Source organism: Miscanthus floridulus, chromosome 3, assembly GCF_019320115.1.
Source record: "Miscanthus floridulus cultivar M001 chromosome 3, ASM1932011v1, whole genome shotgun sequence".
NCBI lineage: Eukaryota > Viridiplantae > Streptophyta > Magnoliopsida > Poales > Poaceae > Miscanthus > Miscanthus floridulus.
In genome coordinates, this window is record NC_089582.1 from 74,989,671 (window position 1) to 75,011,428 (window position 21,758).

Below are 21,758 nucleotides of genomic sequence, written 5' to 3' on the forward strand. Positions count from 1 at the left end.
TTATAGTAATACTTATGAACTAGAGTATAGTTGTTGTGTCATGATCTTGATATACAAACTAGTCTATAGTTTGTGTGTCATGAGAGTAGCACATTTAACTTTATGCTTAATCACTCATATAACTTATATAATCGTGATTAGAGCTAAGTTGAGGTGGTAGTTCATCATGTCATCAGGTGTGCCTAAGTCCTTTACCTATCGATCCATAGGGTCGGGGACCCAAGGGATTTGGATAGTTTCTGTATATGCAAGTGTGGTGCTTTGGTATGGAGAGATAGGTGAATGCATTGTCCCTTTCCACGGTTGAGGGGTAGGCGGTGCTAAGAAATGCCATTCTTAGTGGTGGCGCTAAGAAACGCCAACAAGCATTTCTGGCGCCGTTGCCGGGGAAGGCATAATTGATTAATGAATCTAGTAGGATATGTTCATGATAATATGCATGTAAGGTAGCCATTGTTTATGCAAGCTAACTTTGCTTTTTTCTCCTGTTGTGGACGAAAATAGGATAGTGCATGACAGGTTATGATCTGCCAAACAACTATATCAAAAATCTAGAGGCTCTCCTATGGAAGAAATGGTCTCATGCTACTTCTTCTGCCACTCCACTAACAAACTTACTAGTCACCCCACACCATCCGCTACTCCAAGCATGGCCTAAGACACTCCATGACTACTCCATCCTCGCTGTTGCCAACAAGCCCGTTGGGCCGGACTATCAACATCAGGCAATGGAAACTTTGAGCTCCACACTGGCCTCATCATGATGGTGCAGGCAAACCAGTTCTCTGGTTTGTCAAGCGAGGACTGCGAACACGCATCTCTAGCACTTCCTTGAGTTGTGCAACACCATCATCATCAAGGATGTCACACCGGAGAGCATCAGGCTCCGCTTGTTTCCCTTCTCCCTCTCGAGGAGGGCAAAATAGTGGTTCTACAAGGACAAGGAAGCTATCAAAAATGTGGGACAAATGTTCCATGACGTTCCTCGCCAAGTTCTTCCCCATGGGCCAAACCAATGCCCTGAGGGGACAAATTTCAAAGTTCCAGCAAAGTTCCATGGAAACCATTCCCGAGGCATGGGAGAGGTTGTAGGACTACATCCAAGCATGCCCACACCATGGGATTGAAAACTAGTTAGTGCTCCAAAATGTTTATGATGGATTAATACCCATGTCTAGGGAGCCACCTCGACGCTGCAGCTAGAGGTGCCTTTCCATTCCCTCACTATTGATGGAGCCATTGCTCTCATCAATAAAATGGTGTCGAATCAAAGCTGGAGGATGAGAGGAAAACAAAAAAAGGAATGCATACTGTGAAGGAGACAGATATGCTTTTCACAAAAATAAAATTTATTGATGAAAAGACTAGAGGAATAGGACCAAGATAAAGACGCCATGATGGGCACCATCCATGCCATGGACTCACACATGATGTGTGAGGTTTGTGGGAACATTGGCTATTCGAGGAATGATTGCCCCAAAACCCACGAAGAAGTTGCCTTCATGAACAACGGGTTTCGCCAACTAGGTAATAATGGGTGGAACAACCAGTCCCGCCCACAAGGTAATTCAAACTACAATTACAATTACAATTCGAATCAACCTTCCTTTAAAGACTTGGTATTAGGCCAAGCAAAAATTAATGAAAATATTACAAAGAAATTAATGTCAAATGTTAAAATGCTTGAAAATATAAATTCTCAGATTGAAGGTTTAACTTCTGCTATTAAAAATCAAATGAGCTTCAATAAAATGGTAGAAACACAACTAGCTCAAATAGCTGTTGCAATTCCTATTCATAGTAATGAAAAATTCCTGCTCAACCAGAGAATTCTCATGAAAATGTAAAAACGGTGACCACGAGGGGTGGTAAGACTACTCGTGATCCACCAAACCCTAACCAGTCTGTAGGAAAGGCAAAAGAGCACTAGGAGGATAAACCTTCGACAAAAGAAAAAGGAAAAGAACAAGAAGAGGAGATGGCACTAAAGGACTTCATCTACACCAGCTACCTGTCGTTTCCCACAAGGAACCACAAGTAGGCCGTGGACGAGTAATTCACTCGATTTGTTGAGATGATCGAGAAGATACATGTAAGCATCCCCCTGATGGACATCTCGCATGTTCCTTCCTACGCCAAGTACATCAAGGACATCATCAACAACAAGCGACCACTACCATCCATGGAGGTTGTCAAGCTGATGAAAGAGCGTAGCGCTGCTATACTAGACCTTCCTGAAAAGAAGAAGGATCCTGGGTGCCCCACAATCTCATGTTCCATCAGGATCTAGTATTTTGACCAAGCCTTGTGCAACCTTGGGGCTAGCGTAAGAGTTATGCCCAAGGCTAGTCTTCGATAAGCTGAATCTCACACAATTGATGCACCAACACCGATGAAGCTCCAGCTGGCCAATTTGACGATCCGCTACAAGGTAGGGATAGAAAAAGATATTCTAGTGAAAATCTAGGATTGCTACATCCCTATCGACTTCAGTGGTGCTTGACATGGAGGTCACAAAAGAATCAACCCTCATCCTTGGGTGACCCTTCTTGAGCACTATAGGAGACCAAATTGATGTTGGAGCACGAGAAATTCACTTCCATATCCATGGTAATGAAGAAAAAATTGCCATCAGGCCCAAGAAGGAACATTGCTCCATGATTCATATCAAGTATGGGCCAAACCCACAATATCGTAGAACCGAACCAATTTATAAGAGTACAAGTACAATGGCAGCCCGCAAGCGGTCGCACTGTCATACTTGAACCCATATAAACCCTGGTAGTCCTATCGAGTACCACTGACGGGTCTCGATAAACGATTTACAACAACCAAGATCGTACATGATTCAAGTATACATGTCACATATTACATAAGGTTCACAGATACATTTTCATCATTCAGAGTATGAAATAAAGTTATTACAAACCAAGTTTGATAGATAATAGCGAAAGCAAATTAAGTTTGAAAGTAGCATTTGCCAACATAGTTTAATACAGTGCCAACATACGATCACAGTCCACAAAAGCATGTAGAAGGATTTATAAAGAAGCCTGCCCAAGGCTTACTCCTCATCCACAGCGGGATAGAAGCAACTCTTGCAATAACCATGATACATAGGTGCCATCTGTAATAATGGGAAAATAAAACCCTAAGTATGAGAAGGTACTCAGCTAGACTTACCCATCATAAACCATAATTAAAATGACTCCAAGGATCATGCAAGGCTGTATAAGTGGAGATAGCTTGACAACATTTTGCATAAAAAGCGATTAACTCAGTTATACAATTATAATTATGTTATCAAGTTAATTATAACTATCCATCTCTAAATTAGCAACTATCCTGTGCCAAACATGTGGTATATTATTTTTAAGAGCATACAATAGTAACCATAGTAGGTATTGTAATTCCATGTTTATCCGAACCATCATATTCCATAATACAGTTACTACAATGTTGGGACTAGCCAAGTTTCTCACTATCCAGGAGAGACGACGATTCGAATTCAATTTCAACTAGCTAGGGAATTTATTCCTAACACAAACCCTAGGTAGACCAGATCAATGGTCACCTTAGATCACCTTTGGTACAACTCAAGTACACATTTCGCTGGGTTCGCCCAGCGCCGCACAATTAGGGACAACCAAATGCCAGGACGTTCAGGCCCAGCCTGCCCTTGGGCTCAGTCTAGCTCTCCACACATCCTTATTACCATCTAGAGTGTGCACTCTTATAGAGCAGGGGCCTGGCCTGAGTTGAGCTACTCGGCTTCGTGGTCAGAACGAGTTATCCAGCCAGCTAAGTGATAGGCATGTGTTCAATATTATCAGAAGCGCCAACAACGGATATGGTCCTTAATCGGTACAGATGGAATCACATGAGTCAACCTACGCATAGACTCCGTCCAGCCTTGATTTACTTTTACCCCATGGTTCTTTTCCATGATAGCAAATATAGCCAATCGTGCTTCGGTATCCACCTATATCTTGTAGGTGACAAAAAATCACCCGACTTCTACCGGTCTAAGCATGACTAAGCATATATTCGATCCTAGACCTACACAGGGTTAAAGGTATATTTCTGGACAAGGAATTTATATGCATCAAGTGGTTCCAATCAACTCTTATAATCCTAATGCATCAATCATAAAGGACTCAAGAAATATTTTGTAAAATACTGGGAGACTTAGAATGCTCCGGGGCTTGCCTTTCAGAAAGGAAGTAGGGCTGGTGGTCAGGGCACAGAAGCTCTTCTAGGGTCTATTCCTTGCCTTCGGGAGCTTGTGGCTTGAGGAGTCTCCTGCTGGATCCCCTTCCTCTCCTTCGTTGAACTCCAGCAATGTTATCTCCTCTGTCGATCCTAGATGCATGAGTGTAGGCATAAGATATTGCTGAATGCATACATGTTGACAAGTATAGTATGATGATACATGATGAATGGATTCTTGTAAGTATTCTTAATAGCATGGTGTCAAAGTAATAACAAGGGCATCACATTTTACTGAGTATGTGCATATCTCTTCTTGATTATTTAATCAACTACTTCAACAATTCATTTACTATACCAGCTACTTGTTTTGCTCATAACTGAAGTTCTACTTATCTAAATGTTGTGATCTTAGACTTTCTGTAAATCTTATAAAATTGTCTACAACTCTTATTTAATCATCAAAAGCTAATTCGCAATCTATCTTATCCAAAACAGACAAACAATCTAGTGCTGTCCAGAATTTCCAGAGAGCAAGCATTTCAGAATACTAACTTTAAACAGCCATAACTCCTAAACCCTTTGGCCTATTGTCCTAAAATTTTTACACAAGAGATATGAAGAAGTTACCTACAACTTTGTTATTAACCATTTTTACAGCAAAGCATCATTTTTTACTATGCAACATACCAAATCATAGAATCTGTCCGAAAACTCTTCTCACCCGAATTATAAAACAACGATATTTCTATTGCATATGAACATTCTAAATTTGACCTCACCAATCAGACCAATAGTATAAGGACATCAAATACACTCAAGAAAACATAATAGGCCATGCCTAAACTATTTATTTAAATGCCTTTATCAATTTACTGAAATACTTAGGTTAAATAATAAACATATACCAAATGTACATCATAAATTCTTAGAAATTTACAAGTCGCTTACCAGTGCTACCAATGGACTACTGTAAAATTTTCATGCCATTCTACCAAGTAAAACATCCTATGCAAAAATGACAAGGCATAATGGCTTAAAACAATATAAATAGGAAACCCTAGTGAAAAGTGTCAAGCAATAGATCTTATATTTTTCTTAGCATCCACAGGGCACTAGAACAACCTCCAATAAATTTCATGAGTATTGGATTCATAAATAATTTATAAAAATTCACAAAAGGATCACTAATTATAAAAGGAAAATCTATAACTAAAAATTTATTCATGCACTGTCCCTCAAATTTTTACCAAAGCTTGTACTTATCAAGAGAAGCTCACCATATAAATTTCATAATTTTTGGAGCATAGCAACTCTAGATATAAATTAAACAAGTTTGCATACATTTAAAAGCACATTTCAAGTTTCAATTTAAATCTACCAGAAACTCTACTACAAATGCTAATATCATATTTTTCCTAAATACGACACTTCACCAAGATCTTAACAAAATTTGAACAACCAAATTTGGATCTCCCAAACTCTAGATATAAATTTTACAAAACAGCATGAAATCTGGAATTAATTGAGCTATCCTACTACTCTACAGTCGCTGACAGGCAGGACCCGCTGGTCAGTGACCCCACGTGTCAGTTAAATGAAATAGGGCAGCGGCGCTGCTCAACGCTTGCGCGGCCAGAGCTTACCAACGACTGAGCTTCACCGGCGATGGCAAGTGGACCTACGTGTTCTACAGAGCAATGCGCGTCTAATGACCTAGGTGGTGGCAGTGAAGGTGTGGCGGAGCATGCTCGTCGCTGGCCATGGCAGCACAACGGCGCTGCTCTGCGGTGCGCCGGCCATCACCGGCCATGGCGAAGCCAGGTGAGGAGTGCTACAGCAACACAGTGACCAAGCGACTCTATTTAGGCGTCCTAGGTGGCTTGAGGTGCTCTGAATGAAACATGGCCATGGCGGCTGGCCATGGCGGAGCTCCGGTAGAGGCACACCACATGATGGCGCAAAGCGAAACACGGCTTACCAACGGCGCGGCTGTGGGCGCTGTCGGTGTGGGAAAGGTAGAGCAGAGTGAGGTGGAGCTCTGAGGGCAGTCGATTAGAGAATGGGGCAGGCGGTGAGCACAGGCAGGCTCGGCAGAGCGGCTGCAACAGTGATGGCGAGCGCGGTGAGCAAAGGAGAGCAAGGAGGCGGGTGAGGGTGAAAGGCTAGCTCGGTGGTGACTTAAGCGCGTCGCTGGGGTCATGCTAGCGTACGGCCGCCAGATGGGGCGCACGGCCATGGCTAGCCACCACACGGTGGGTAGTGCCTATGTCCGGTCGGCCACCGAAGGCTGAGCAAGGTGGCCATCAGAGCCCGAGTCCGAGCCTGACGACATGATTTCGAAGGCGATCAAACTGCAAATTCGTAGCTCCATAGTGCAAATAATCTAAATGAAACTTGTAGACCTATGTACCAGCTCCAATTACTCTTAAAGAATCATGTACTAATTCTCAACCAATACCGAGTAATATCATCACAAATGTGAGCTTGTCAGCACTGTCAGTTAACTTGACTTAGAAAATTTCTCTAAGTGTTGGAAACAGTGAATTATTGAATCTTGTGAGCCTATTTCAAGCATGTTAGGAGCTAAACTAGTCTATGACCTAAAAATAAAAGTTGTTCCTCTCATCAAATACTACAACTTTGCTTTAGTGACCACATACATGCAAGGTCTCTATGATATAGTTCAAACTTGGTCAAACCTATTACATTCCAAAGATGACTTATACATGAACTATGACTTAGTGACCAATTTAGCCCTAGCCATGAATACCAAAGTTGTTCATAATGATATTCTAAACATGTTTAAGCTATTTGTAAGGTCACACAATCATTTCATGCATTGGTTACACATAAAACTTCCTAGGTCAACATGCATAGCATCACTTAAGTACTTGATCATGCAAAGTGATCTTCATGAACATTGTTTCACTAGTCATCCTAAGTATAGCTATGATGTTTAGTGACTCACATTCACCATCTGCATGTATTCACTCATGATCATATGCATATATACAAGGAAACATAAAATAACAAGCATGTTTATATGTTTCAATCACATGTTTCAAATGTAAAAGCTCAAATATGAATGCTTGATGCTCATGCTTATGCAATGCAAGTCAATTTATGTAAGGCTAACACCTAGGGTGTTACACACAAGGCCTAAGGGAGGTCCATATCCAACCTCAAATGGTGGATAGGCTTGTGAAAAAGAACAAAGAAATTAAAAAGAAGCTGGAGCAGAAGAAAATCAAACAAACCACAAAAGAAGAAAAACTGAAAGCCGTTCCCACACCACCAAAGAAGAACAAGCCGGTGTGGAAACCAAAGGAAGAGACTCCAAAGTCCACCACCACACCACCAAGAACATACAAAGTGGAGTGGAGACCTAAGAAAGAACAGCCCCTTGCATCCACTTCTTCGGGATTGGGCGCTCCATCAAGCAATTGAACGGAGAAGGGTCCTACTCATTGGACCTTAAAAAGTGAGTCCTTGTCAAAGGTAAATTTGTAGTTATCTTTTATACTTATGCTAAAATTTTGAATTCCTAGTTTATGCACTAATAAAGGAAAATAATAAAAGGGTTTGCCTAAAAATTGCCTCTTCCCATGTTTTGTACAAAATATGTTTTGGTTTGGGTATGATTTTTTCTGGTAATCATACTTTCATAGGCTTTTCAAATTAAGCATGGTGCTCAGATTATTTAGCATACCTTTATTAGATATTCAATTTAATCATTGAACCAAAACTACTAAGTATAGACACTAGTTGAAATAAACAACATAAATTCTAGCAAAGCATATAAAACAAAGAATCCACTAAAGTTTACCTTTCGTCTCCATTAAATGAAACTTAGTTATCATCCGACGTTCTACACAAAGTATATTTTGGTACGAAGTATGGTTTCTGGTCGGCCATGCTTTCATAGACTTTTTAAATTAAGCAATGTGCTTAGGTTAATCAGTCTATCATGGTCAATATGATAGCTTGATCATTGTACCAAAACTACTAAACATAGATGTTGGTTGATACACTAAATAAAAATAAAATAACCTACCTCAAACTCATCACTAGGCGACGAGCTAAGCTTGGGAGAGGACCCCCGTAGAAGTAAGTAGTATCTTTTAATTTTTGCATTATTTATTTTCTACATGTATTTTATTATTAGCATTTAAAAAAATCAAAAAATATAAATTAAATATGATAAAAACAACAAAAATAATTATTCCACTCTCATATGTGATTTAAGAATGTTTAGTCTCTCCTATGTTGAAATAATGAATAGTTGCTCTATCTATAATTCATCTGTGCCTAGGTTGTAACTTAGTATTCCCTAAGATTTAAGTTTGTTGGCTAAAATATCTCATCCTAAAAACTTGAAACTTGTGGGTTGCAAAGGCATGATCCTTTTCTAAGTTGTTGCAAGTTATCATATGGTAAATAGAATATGCTATGACTTTTTCTAAGAGAAACTTGACATCCGGAGTTTTCATTTAAAAATGCTAAAATCCAAAGTTCCTCAATGATTATGAATTCCTACCACGGCCATATGACATGATTCAATTCAAAGCCTTAGTCATATGCTATTTACATTCACATTGAGTTTTGTCAAATTGTTGTGACCCTTATAGAGATTCTAGTCATGCACCCATGATCAAGATTTATGTACACCCACAAATAAAATGCTAACTCTTACACTAAAAGTTATGCAAAAACATGTTTTTCATTCACCTAAAATAAAAACTCCATTCATTTGTCATGAGTAGTTCTCTCCAAAGTTTTCATATGCCAAAAAAAGTATGAGGCTATGCTAAAAAAAGAGAGACATATGAAGCTCTCAAAATAGCAAAAGGAAAGAAGAAAAAGAATGGAACACATGAAGGTTCCAAAGTATTGAAAGAAAAAAAAATAAAGATAGCCCATACTTCCAAGGCAATTATCAAAAGATAGAAAGTCATGATCAAAGGAGTACCAAACAAATATTAGGATTAGGAAAGTATTCCACACACTTGCACATCTTGATCAAAGTCCTCCTCTCCATTATGTTCGCAAATCCCCTACTAGCATCATAGCTTCTGGGGCTTGGGTCGCTACTATCATATTGGAATGAGGAAAGGTTTGTTTGTAGATTGCCACGGTGCTCGACTGGGTTTGTATGTATTTTAAGTTATATTTCCTGAGTTTTTGGCCTAGGATTGTCTTGTGTTTTCGTGGAATTCGATTCATGTTTTTCGGGTGTCGTTGGGGCTTCTAAGACGCCTTGCCTACTAGGGGTCAATGTCTCGACCTGGCACCATCTGGATTGTGACCCTTAGAGGATGCGTTGTTATCTGTCTGAAGGTTAAGAACCAGGGTTCAGGGAGGAAGCGGTTGAGGCTAGGCCTTGTCCTAGTAGTGGGGCCATTGGGACCCACCTCCTTCTTTCCCCAATGCCCCTTTTGGCCTGAGGGGTCATGATGCCTTGTTATGGGTAAATTTTGGTTTTGCCCCAAGTAGGGAGAGGCATGTCCACCGTAACCACGCAGTCGGAGCTGTGCGCCTCGTCAGGGTCGATGGATAATTCAAGCGGGACCCGATATCCTCCCTAATTGACATGGAGTTTGGTTGTGCCTCATCGAGAGACGTCCCATAAATTGTTGGCCATCAAGCCTGTTGGTCCCTAACCACCTCCGCAGCGGTCAGAGGGCAAGATGCCTCCCCCTAGAGGGGGTCAACCCAGGTGACTTCGAAGTGGATGACTCAAACACAGAGAGAGATGGTTGTGTGGCTCTGCACCACTGATTTGAGCCATAGGGGCCCATGTCCTCCCTGTCCCTATCCCTTGGTGGCCTCAAGCCCTTCTAAGGATTGGCCTAGGAGTGGATTTCCTAAGCACGATGCTAGGTCATGGTCACAACCATGGCTGAGGAAGCCCAAAAGCCCTCAAGCCCATATCTGAGGCGGTCATGACTTATAGGCGTTCACACAACATGTGATCGTGTACGCACCCTGTGGTCATGATGACCGAGGGCTGCTCTGCGTGCGAATCCTTGAGGCGGTTGACCTCCCTAGATTCTCTGTGTCTTAATGGTGTTCCTGCACATTATGGTTCATCAGCTCATTTTTTTAGGGCTTGTGGGCCGATATTAGGGTGGATCCATGTGGGTGTGGTTCGCTTCCCTGATCGCCACCACATAATAGTTCCCTCTACCCGAGCTGGCCCCTTACCTTGTTCTCACCTCTTGCCACCATTCCTATAATCTGAAGGAAAGACAAAAGGAAAGAGGTTGAGTTTGTGAGGTTTACCACTAGATCATGTGTGCCGCCGCTGTCACCATTCGCTCTTTCTTTTGCCTGCGTTGTAAGATGGGACAGTGGGTACCTTCATCGGTGATGGTCTTTTGCCTGCCGCATGGCGAAGGGTCTCCTTCCACCAAAGAAGGTCATCGGATGGAGGGCTCCTACAGGTGAGGTGGTGCCCCTCCCATAGCCTAGGGAGGTGGTGTCGTTTGCTAACTTTCACAAGCGTGGGTTTGGGATCCTGAGCATTTGACTTCCTCTATGGTTTCCTTCACGAGCATGGAGCCCAACTACAGCACCTTCCTCATAATGTGGTGTCGCAATTAGTAGGCTTAATCGTCGTGTGTGAGGCCTTCCTTGGGATAGCTCCCAACAAGGACCTATTCTGAAGGGTTTTCGAGGTGAAAACCCACAAGGTGCATGGTTCTAACGGTGGCGCACTTGCTCTCGTGGGTAGGATGAACCTTTAGATGCGTCAGGGGTTCTCTCACAATTATCCATGCTTGTCTTTGAAGTCTTCGAACTCAGGCTGGCATGGCCACTAGGTTCTACATTCGAGATGAAGCTGTCGTCCCCCTCCCTCCCTTCTCCAGCGTCACACCGATGAGGTTGACCTCATGGAATTAGGGGTGTGATAGAATGTGGTTGTCCAAGGTGATGGAGATCCTAGAGATCCTTGAGGGTTGGGTGTCAACCAGCTTGGATGGCATCACAGTTCTGTGGACCCTGGTGGAGCGGCGGGTTCAACCATTGAAGCGACATGCGACCCTGCTATGTGATTACTCTGGGGTCGAAGATCCAACCCACGAGACCATAGAGATGCTCGAGGTTTCTGAAGTCATGAAATAGGTGGAGGGATTGGTCTCTTCTGGGACCGTTGTTATGCTGAAGGTGCGGTGGAGGTGTTCTCGATGAACTTCTAGCCTAACCAGGTAAGCCGCCTTGATTTGTCTTCCTTTCTTCATTGAAAGTTGTTGGCTGATTAGTTTTGTTTTCATAGCATGTGCCTTCGTTTAGCTCCCATTTTCATCTCCCTAAGGCGTTTCCTCTCCTTAGCGGATGCCTATTCTCGAGCATATGGAGCGTTAGAAGCGTGGTGATTCGTTGTCAGATGAGGATGATGATGAGGAGGAGGACTCCAAGGGAGGAAGATAAGGACCAAGTGGCCCTTTAGAGCACCCTTGATGTCTCACATGGATTCGATAATAGCACCAAACCGAGCAGTGTCGATTACCTGACTGGTTGTCACGACCGAGGAGAGTTCCATCTAGAAGTAGGCAGCTTCAACATCCGCTGAGGTGGCCAAGCCCAAAGCATCCTTATGCCACCACCGATGGCATCCGGGACTCCTTACGCATCGCTCCTATTGCCACCTTCCTGACTAGGCCTGAGGCTCCTGTCTAGGGAGAAGATACCGAGGATGCAATGGAGACGGGTGCCACGACTAGGGTGGTTGGCGAGGTTCTATGCCCTTCCTTGGAGGTGCCTATGGGAGTGTACCAAGACCTCCTCCAGCACCTTTTTGCCTGACGTGGGGGTCGAGCACCCTTCATCCTTGGTACTTCGCATGGGGATATCCAAGCTCGAGGATGCAAGGGCCGCTAGAGGTCACTGACATAGAGGAGACTGGCACCATCGATGTTGCCAAGATGCCTTGCTAGCCTCTAGTCTGGCGGTGTCAGCCTTGGTGCCTGCTTTCATGAGCCTTTCTACTGGGTCGCTCATGAAAAGGTGGATCGTCGTACCCATTGTGGAATGCTCCACTAGGTACGCTATTCTTCAATATCTCCCTCACCAGTGCTTGTTGGTGATGCTCGGTTGTCTAATCTTCCTTGATCTTTGTGATGTAGAGAGCCCCTTCTAGGGTCCTTAGTCCTGATATCTTTCGGGGAGTGGTGCACTCCCTCTTGTGTGGCTAGAGTTGTTGGGTGACATCACTGCCCCTAGAATAGTGACCGGGCTCCCTTCCATTGTGGCCCTACATTTGCCCCTTGAGGTGGAGCTTGACCTAGGCAAGGGCTCTCTCGTGTAGCCCCATCCCACGTGTTCCAGTGAGGCAGTCGTTTGTGGTGGATGACGTGGCCAAATGAGTCACAAGGGAAGTTGCCTCCTGAGGCCACAAGGTGGTCCAGGCGACCTTGGCCAAGATGGGCGACGCGATCACCATGGTCACCCAGCTAGGCGCAGTGGCCCAGTGTTAGATGATTGATGAAGTGGCAGTCCAGGTGCAGGTGAGCCTTCTGGTCTTTTGATTCCATCATGTCTATTGCACTCTTGCTGCGATCGTCTGATAGACCTTTTTCTGTAGGTGTTGATGAAGATTTCAATGGAGAAGTCTCGGTTCTTGCGCTTGGCCTATTAGGCGCAGGCAGGAGGTGTCATCGACCACTTCCATCTAGACACAGCAGAGGCCGAGGTGCAATGTTTGCATAGGGAGTTGGAGGCCTCCTAGAGGTTAAGGGAGGAGCTGACCCGTCGGGAGGCATAGGCTCGATCCTAGATCAAGGCTCTAACATCCTAGGTGGCCAATCTCAAGGACATGAAGGTTGTCTAAGAGACAAAGCTCATCTCAGGTGGCACTGCTTGGGATGTGGACGAGTAGGGGCATCATCACCTCAAAGCTGAGTGTCAGAATCTATGCTCCACTTGTAGCACTGAGTCATCCTTTATTCTACATTGTGTCTCCAGTTCTGTCATCGCGTCTGGTCATGAACCAGCTGTCTCCTTTCAGGGTTGCACATGAGGGCACTCTTAGATCAAGAATACAAGGTGGCTATGAACTAGAAGGTGCTAGAGATGGACAATCAGCTAGCAGCGCTGACCGCATCTGGTCGGGTTCTCTATGATGTCATGCTCAGGCATCGACCAGGGGAGTGCCCTAGCTGGCAGCCTTGCCTTGATGAGGCTCATCTCCAAGTAGATTCCCTGAATTTTTGAGGGTCTTCATCATGGTGCTCACGCTGCCTTGACGTCAGTTGGCTTGCACTATGTTGGTGTCGACTTTGATGCCGTTGGACGAGGATGCGCGCTAGGGGCTATCCAAAAGCGACATCCTCGCCATAGGTAGTGCCAGTCGCTCGAGGTGCGGAGGTCATCGCGAGCAGAGTACCAGCCACCATCGTTTGTCTCTAGTTCACGACTTCTGATCCATGAAGGTCCTCTAGTGTAATCATTCGACATTTTGGGTATGACGTTTCTGTAATGCACAAGTATGGATTTTATATGGATGGCGCATTCGTTTTGCCATTTTACTGCTTTTTTGCTTTTCTTTTCATTCAAATTGGAATGTGCTGTGTCCCCCCTAGCCCAGAGCTCGTGGGTGCGTGTTTTAGCCTAGGGGCTAGCCCATGGGGCTAAAAGGTGCATGACCCTTTGGGGCGATATGGCGTCAAGGGTACGTCATAGATCCGTCGTGATGTGAGAAGAAAGCTATCAAGCGGCAAAATTCCAAGATTTCATTCATTTCGCTCCTCTTGCCTTTTTTGAACGAGTTCCCCATCTCCTTTCAGAATCGTGTGAGTGAGAAATTGAGGTGCGGGTCACCAGCTTGTTGCGGTGAAGAGACGCGATCAGAAGGTGTTGAAAGTGGAGCGGTCGCTGGGACAATGGCAAATAGTGATATGTCAGTAGGCCATGTGTATGCGCCTACGTGTGTAGTCCCCACGAGCAATTCATGTCTAGGCTGCAAGCGCTGAGTCGGATAGAGCCACTCAGGAGTTAAGTACTACTGAGATGAAATGTGCGGGGATTGTGCAATCTAATTTGCTCTATGGGTTGGTTCAACGGTCTCCACAACTATCGGTAGACTTGTACGTGTAGGTGGACGTGTTTAGGCAGAGAGGTTAAGGTCAAGGTGGATGTGACTGACCGATGTGCTGGAGGTTGTCGCCCATTGCTCGGGGTGTGCAACATGTAACACCCTAGTGTGAAGCATTGCATTTGGCATTTGCATTTCATGAGCACAAGCATCATCCAAGCATTCATGAGCATGAGCATATGAAGTTTCATTTCATTTACCTTCTCTTTATCACATGTGATGTTGCTTATATATTTACATATGCTTGTAATCATGTATGACCAATGTATGGAATGGTTGTGAGGTCATGAAAACACCTTATAAACATCTAGGATGGTAATTGGAACAATGTTTATATTCATGACATAAACCAAATTTGCTTCTAAGTGTTGGTTTCATTTGAAATGCCATTTTCATGATACTAGTTTGACCAAAGTTGAATAGTAGCTTAGAGTGTTTGCATGGCTATGTGACCTAGATAAAAGTTGTAGTTCACATCATGGTCAACAAACTTTATTTAAGGGTCATGAGCTAATTCAGTGTCTAACATGGTCAAATAGAGCTCACAAGTATCAATAAAATGTTGTTTTCAAAGCTTGAAATTTTGTTGTCTTGAAGTTGTTTTCAGTTTCAATGTGCCTCACTTGGGAGCTTTGTCCCTGGCTAACTAGTGAGAATTAGATGATGGTTCCTAAACCAAAGTTTGAGATCTCACATAGCCCTACAACTTTCACTAATACCAATTTTGCTAACTCGAACTAGATTAGGAGATATAGAGGAACGAAGTAACGCTGTCAGTCAACTAAATCAGCACTTAGCCGATTTGAATCGGCTGGCCATCGTGGTCAACCATGCCAGGCGGTGCATGCCGTGTGGTCATAGCACACTGGCATTGGCCCGGCTGGTCGGGCCTAGTAAGGGGACAAAAGGGAGGCGAAGCCACCATGCTCACTCACTCTCGCTCTCTCGCCCTCTCTCTGACTCTCCGTCACCCGCCAAAGCAAGCCAAGCACCACACCAGTCGCCGCCGCACCTCCACTGAGCTCACACACAACCACCACCATGCCATTGTGTGATTACTCATGCACACCACTCGGCCATCACCTCCTTCACCTTGCCAACCTATTATCCATGCCAATCGAGCCAAGGTAAAAACCTACGGGCCATTGTCATCGTGCCATCATGGCCACAGGAGCGCTGCCGAGCTCCAAGCTACCAGTGGCCAGCCCTATCCACCGCTCCTCCAATCTCTCTCTCTCTTGATTCATCTTCATTCTAGGTCCTAGAAGCTATAGCCATAGCTCGTTGAGCCACTACTGCATCACTGGTGCCAGAACATGAGCCGCACCATCGTGAGCCAATAGTGCCGCTGCCATGCACACCACCGTGGTTGTGCATGCCTGGTTCTCTTCCTCGCATGCTTCTAGACGTTAGGGTTAGGTTAGAGATAGGCCTAGCTCGAGGCAAGAAGCCTAAGGCAAATGCCAGCCTCAGTCGGAGCGGAACGTTGCTGTGCCGCCATGGCGCTCGCACCGCCATGCCGCCATGCACTGTGGCCATGCTTTCGCCGCCACTCCACCCTGACCTAATCCACACTGTAAAGCTTCGCTAGGGTTTGTAGATGCCATAGCCATGCTCGTCGGGCCATGCCTTCACTAGGGATGGCTAGAGCACCACCGCAGTGTCACCACCGAGCCTGCCATGCTCATCGGCGAGCTAGCTTCGATGATCCTCCGAGCAAACCGAGGGCTACTTATAGGTGTGGAATAGGATGGGGAACATGTTGGTGCCAACCTCATCGCCGGTGACCACACCATCGGCGAGTTCTCAGCCGGTCAAAGCTAGCCCCTGCCTCTAGTCTCTCTAAATTGTGGGGTCAGTTGACCCATGGGGCCCAGTCGTTAGTCACAGCGGGGTGTATACACCGGGTACACTTAGCTGTAGCTCCCGATTTGAAATTTGATTTTCTTTATTATTTTTTTCACAGATTCTGTTATAAACTTCAAAAATTCATATCTAGAACTAGGAATATCCAAATGGGGTGAACCAAATTTTGGTAGATTCATCTTCAACTATACTATTTGACAAAAGATATAAAATCTACTATTTAGAGCATTTTTCTAGAGAATTAAATTGAGTAAGATAAGTGCTTTTAAAATAGTTTCTATCTTGTAAATTGAATAACTTGAGCTAGGAAGGTGATAAAATTATGATTCCAATTTTGACATTCTTGTGTTGACATGATCTAGCTAAGAAAAATATTAAACCTACAGTAAGCATACTTAAAATATGGTCTTCCTATTTAATCTTAATTAATTACTAGCTTCTAGTGAATTAAATGGGGTAAAAATACATAACATATGATCATGCAAATTTTTACACAGTATTCTTGTGCTAGGAGGAAAGTAAGAAAAATATTAAATCTATTGCTTGACACTTTTCATTAGGCTAAACTATTTTTGCTAAAATAAGATTATATAACTTGTCATTTTAGTAGAGATGGCTATACGTATCCAAATGACATGAAATTTGTATAGTAGACTATTAGGGTTATATGTAGGCTACTAAAATTCTCTCATAATTTATTGAGCATTAGAAATATTTATCTTTTAAATCCCCTTATTAACTAAGGAAATTAATAAATGAATGTAAATAAATTAGTTATGTTTAACCATGATGTTTTCTGTGGTGCTTGTGATGCATATGATCTATTGATGTTAACTAGTCTTAGAAGTAATTGGTTGTATGCAACTAGTTAATTATTGCTTTACAATTCAACTAGATGACTGCATGTATAGTTTCTGTTGTGGTGATAATTTCATGACGATAATGATCCTTTCTGTAAAACTTGTTAATAAAAAAGTTGTAGATAACTTACTTATCTACCATGTGTTAAATTTTCATAGACATAGGTCTTATGGTTTAAGAATTATGGCTAGTTAGAAATCTATTGTTAGAAATACTTGCTCTCTATCTAGATCTAAAAGATTGAATTGTTTGACCTAGATAACTGCTAAATCTCATTAAGATGATTAAAATAAAATTGTAGACAATTTCATAAGATTTCCAGAAAGTCAACAACCATATTATTTTGATGTGCCTAACTCCAGTTATGGTCAAAACAAGTGATTGCTATCTTGTAGTCTAGAAAATGATTTATATAAGTGTTTGTTTAAGTTACTAGATAAGAGATATGCACCTGTTCAGTAAAAGAAAATGTAACTTATTATCACCTGAATGCAATGCTGCTGAGAACACTTATTAGGATGCATTCATCACACCATATCATATTATACATGTCATTATATATGCATCCATGATATCTTATTCCCTGCTCATGCATATAGGATCATCCGAAGGAATAACTCTTTTGGAGTTCAATGAAGAAGAAGAGGAGGAATAATAGGAAACACCTCAGGCTATAGCTCTAGAAGGAGAGGAGCAAACTCTTGAGGACCTCCCTGAGTGCCTGGATCAAAGGCCAACCTCTTTCCTCAAAGGCAAGCCCCAAAGCATTCTAAGTCTCCCATGTTTGATGCATTAGGTTATAAGAGTTGAATTAGAAACAATTGATGTATAGAACTACCTTGTCTAGATAAATATACCTTTAACCCTATGTAGGTCCAGGATCGAATATATGCTTAGCCATGCTTAGACCGGTAGAAGTTGGTTGATTTCCTGTCAGTTGCGAGATATAGGTGGATACTGGAGCACGGTTGGCTATATATGCTATTGTCGAAAAGAACCATGGGGTAATGTAATTGGAGGTTAGACAAAGTTTATGCATAGGTTGGCTCATGTGATTCCATCTGTGCCTGATTAAGGACCATACCATTGTTGGAACTTCTGTTGAGATTTAACGCATGCTTCTCACTTAGTTGGTTGGATAACTCATTTCGACCGTGAAGCTGAGTAGCTCAACTCAGGTTGGGCCCCGTTCTATAAAAGTGCACACTCTGGATGGTAGTAAGGATGTGTGGGGACCTAGACGTGAGCCCAAGGGTAGGCCAGGCTTGAACGTCTTGGTAGCTGGTTGTCCCTGATTGTGTGGCACTGGGTGAACCCACAAAATGTGGACCTAAGTTGTACCAAAGGTGACCTAAGGTGATCGTTGATCTAGTCTGCCTGGGTTTGTGTTAGGAATAAATTCCCAGCTGGTTGAAATCGATTCAAATCACCGTCTCTCCCGGATAGTGAGAAACTTGGCTAGCTCTAGTATTGTAGTAACTATATTATGGAATGATAGTTATGATGAACATGGAATTATTATACTGGCTATGGTTATTATTGTATGCTACTAAATGATATACCACAAGTTTGGCATAGGTTAGTTGCTAATCTAGAGATGAATAGCTATAATTAACTTGATGACCGAATTATGAATGTACAACTTGAATTAGTCACTTTTTATGCAAAATGTTATCAAGCTAGCTCCACTTATAAAGCCTTGCATGATCCTTGGAGTCACTTTATTTTTGGTTTATGATGGGTAAATCTAGCTGAGTACCTTCTCATACTTAGGGTTTTATTCCCATTGTTGCTGATGGTACCGTTTATCTTGGCTATTGCAAGAACTGCTTCTGTCCTAGCCATGGACGAGGAGTAAGCCCTAGGTAGGCATCTCTTATTAATCCCTCTCTTATGCTTTTGTTGAAGTGTGATCATGAGCTAGCACTATATTTAAACAATGTTGCAGATGTTGGTTTCAAACTTTTAATTTGCTTCCGCTACTATCTTACCTGAACGTGGTTTGTAATAACTTTAAATCATACTCTGATGGATGAACAGTATCTATGAACTTTATGTAACGTGTGACATGTATGTTGAATCATGTATGATCTTGGTTGTATGTTGATTGAATCGAGACCCTTCGCGGTACTCGATGGACTACCGGGTTTATATGTGCTCAAGTATGACAGTGCTGACTGCTTGTGGGCTGCCATTGTACTTGTGCTCTTATAAATTGGTCGGTTTTGCTAAGCAGGTATCAGAGCAAGATTCGAACATTAATTACCACATGTGTATTTAAAACAAATGTTTTTATTTTCCAAAACCAATTTTGAGCAACTTACAGCTATATATAGGTGTTTTAAAATAAAGTTTGAATCTAAAGTGTGCCAGTGATCACTTTCCTTTATGCCCAGTTAAGGACTTCAGGTGGCTAATCAAGTACTAACTTGGGGGTTTTTATTTTCACCGTCCATACGGCGTGCTGTTGTATGGATGGCATTCACTTGAGTGGTAATATATGGATCAAATGCATCTACGCCCAAGGTAAGATGCCACTCATCATCACAGTGGCATGACCGCAAGATGTCAGCGTGCGGTCTATGGGGAGAGTTACCTTTGATACTAAAGTGTATATATGCCTCATATATATACGAAAGTATTTAATTGTGGGTTAGCTTTGATATAGCTGTATATGCATATTTATATGTATATATAGGATGTATTTACTCTCGAATAGCTTTGATACGGAAGTATATATATGGGTATATATATGGAAGTATTTAGCTTGCAGCCTAGAAGCCTAGATCTACATTCTACATATATAATTGTGGGGTTGGGCTAAAATGAAATTCTTGTGCAGGTACACTAACAGCGAAACATGTAGCCTAACTAGTTACATTATATATGAGAGAACGCTTGTATGGCACCGTGTATGCCATTAGAAGTTCTAAATTTTCATAAGTTTGCTGAGGATGTACGGAACGTGCATGCATCATGATAAATCATTATTATTACACTTGCATTGTTCCTCCCCTTATGGATTTCTTACTCGGTTATGTAACTCTTATCCATTATGACATTGTCTCATGAGAGTTGCACCATATTGTTGGTACAGATGGTAGCACCAAATGGAAGTGAGACTTTCCTGTTGATGTTTGGTACCCCTACCCTACTTTGGAGAGTCTTGCATTATGCAGGGTATTACGAACTACCCCTCTTGTCGTAGAACGGTCATACTATCATACTTGAATCCATATAAACCCGGTAGTCCGTCGAGTACCACTGACGGGTCTCGATAAACGATTTACAACAACCTAAGATCGTACATGATTAAACATATATGTCACATATTACATAAGGTTCATAGATACATTTTCATCATCAGAGTATGAAATAAAGTTATTACAAACCAAGTTTGATAGATAATAGCTGAAGCAAATTAAGTTTGAAAGTAGCATTTGCCAACATAGTTTAATACAGTGCCAACATACTGATCATAGTCCACAAAAGCATGTAGAAGGATTTATAGAGAAGCCTACCCAAGGCTTACTCCTCATCCACAGTGGGATAGAAGCAACTCTTGCAATAACCATGATACACAATGCCATCTACAACAATGGGAAATAAAACCCTGAGTACGAGAAGGTACTCAGCTAGACTTACTCGTCATAAACCATAATTAAAATGACTCCAAGGATCATGTAAGGCTGTATAAGTGGAGATAGCTTAACAACATTTTGCATAAAAAGCGGTTAACTCAGTTATACAATTATAATTCTATTATCAAGTTAATTATAACTATCCATCTCTAAATTAGCAACTATCCTATGCTAAACATGTGGTATAGCATTTTTAAGAGCATACAATAGTAACCATAGCAGGTATTGTAATTCCATATTTATCTGAACCATCATATTCCATAATACAGTTACTACTGATATTGGGGCTAGCCAAGTTTCTCACTATCCAGGAGAGATGGCAATTCGAATCGATTTCAACTAGCTAGAAATTTATTCCTAACACAAACCCAAGGCAGACCAGATCAACGGTCACCTCAGGTCACCTTTGGTACAACTCAAGTACACATTTCAGTGGGTTCGCCCAGCGCCGCACAATTAGGGACAACCAAATGCCAGGACGTTCAGGACCCAGCCTGTCCTTGGGCTCAGTCTGGCTCCCCGCACATCATTACTACCATCTAGAGTGTGCACACTCTTATAGAGCGGGGCCCGGCCTGAGTTGAGCTACTCAGCTTCACTGGTCGGAACTGAGTTATCTGGTCCAGCTAAGTGATAGGCATGCGTTCAATCTTGTCAGAAGTGCCAACAACGGTATGGTTCTTAATCGGCACAGGCGGAATCACATGAGTCAACCCACCATAGACTCTGTTCGGCCTCAATTTTCATCACTCCATGGTTCTTTTCCATGATAGCAAATATAGCCAACCGTGCTTCGGTATCCACCTGTATCTCGCAGATGATAGGAAATCACCCGACTTCTACCGGTCTAAGCATGGCTAAGTGTATATTCGATCCTAGACCTACATATGGTTAAAGGTATATTTTTGGACAAGGAAAGCATATGCATCGAGTGGTTCCAATCAACTCTTATAACCTAATGCATCAATCATAAAGGACTCAAGTAATATTTTGTAAAACACTGGGAGACTTAGAATGCTCTGGGGCTTGCCTTTCAGAAAGAAAGTGGGGCAGTGGTCAGGGCACTCCGGAAGCTCTTCTGGGGT

At 42.6% G+C, this 21,758-nt stretch overlaps 1 non-coding gene across 1 annotated transcript; it reads right to left on the reverse strand.

The window, feature by feature from the left end:
- Window positions 1–1,017: 1,017 nt before the first annotated feature.
- On the reverse strand, window positions 1,018–1,124 carry LOC136547655 (small nucleolar RNA R71). Its single transcript, XR_010781619.1, has one exon. It is a non-coding gene; the product is annotated as a small nucleolar RNA R71 (small nucleolar RNA).
- Between the last annotated feature and the right edge of the window lie 20,634 nt (window positions 1,125–21,758).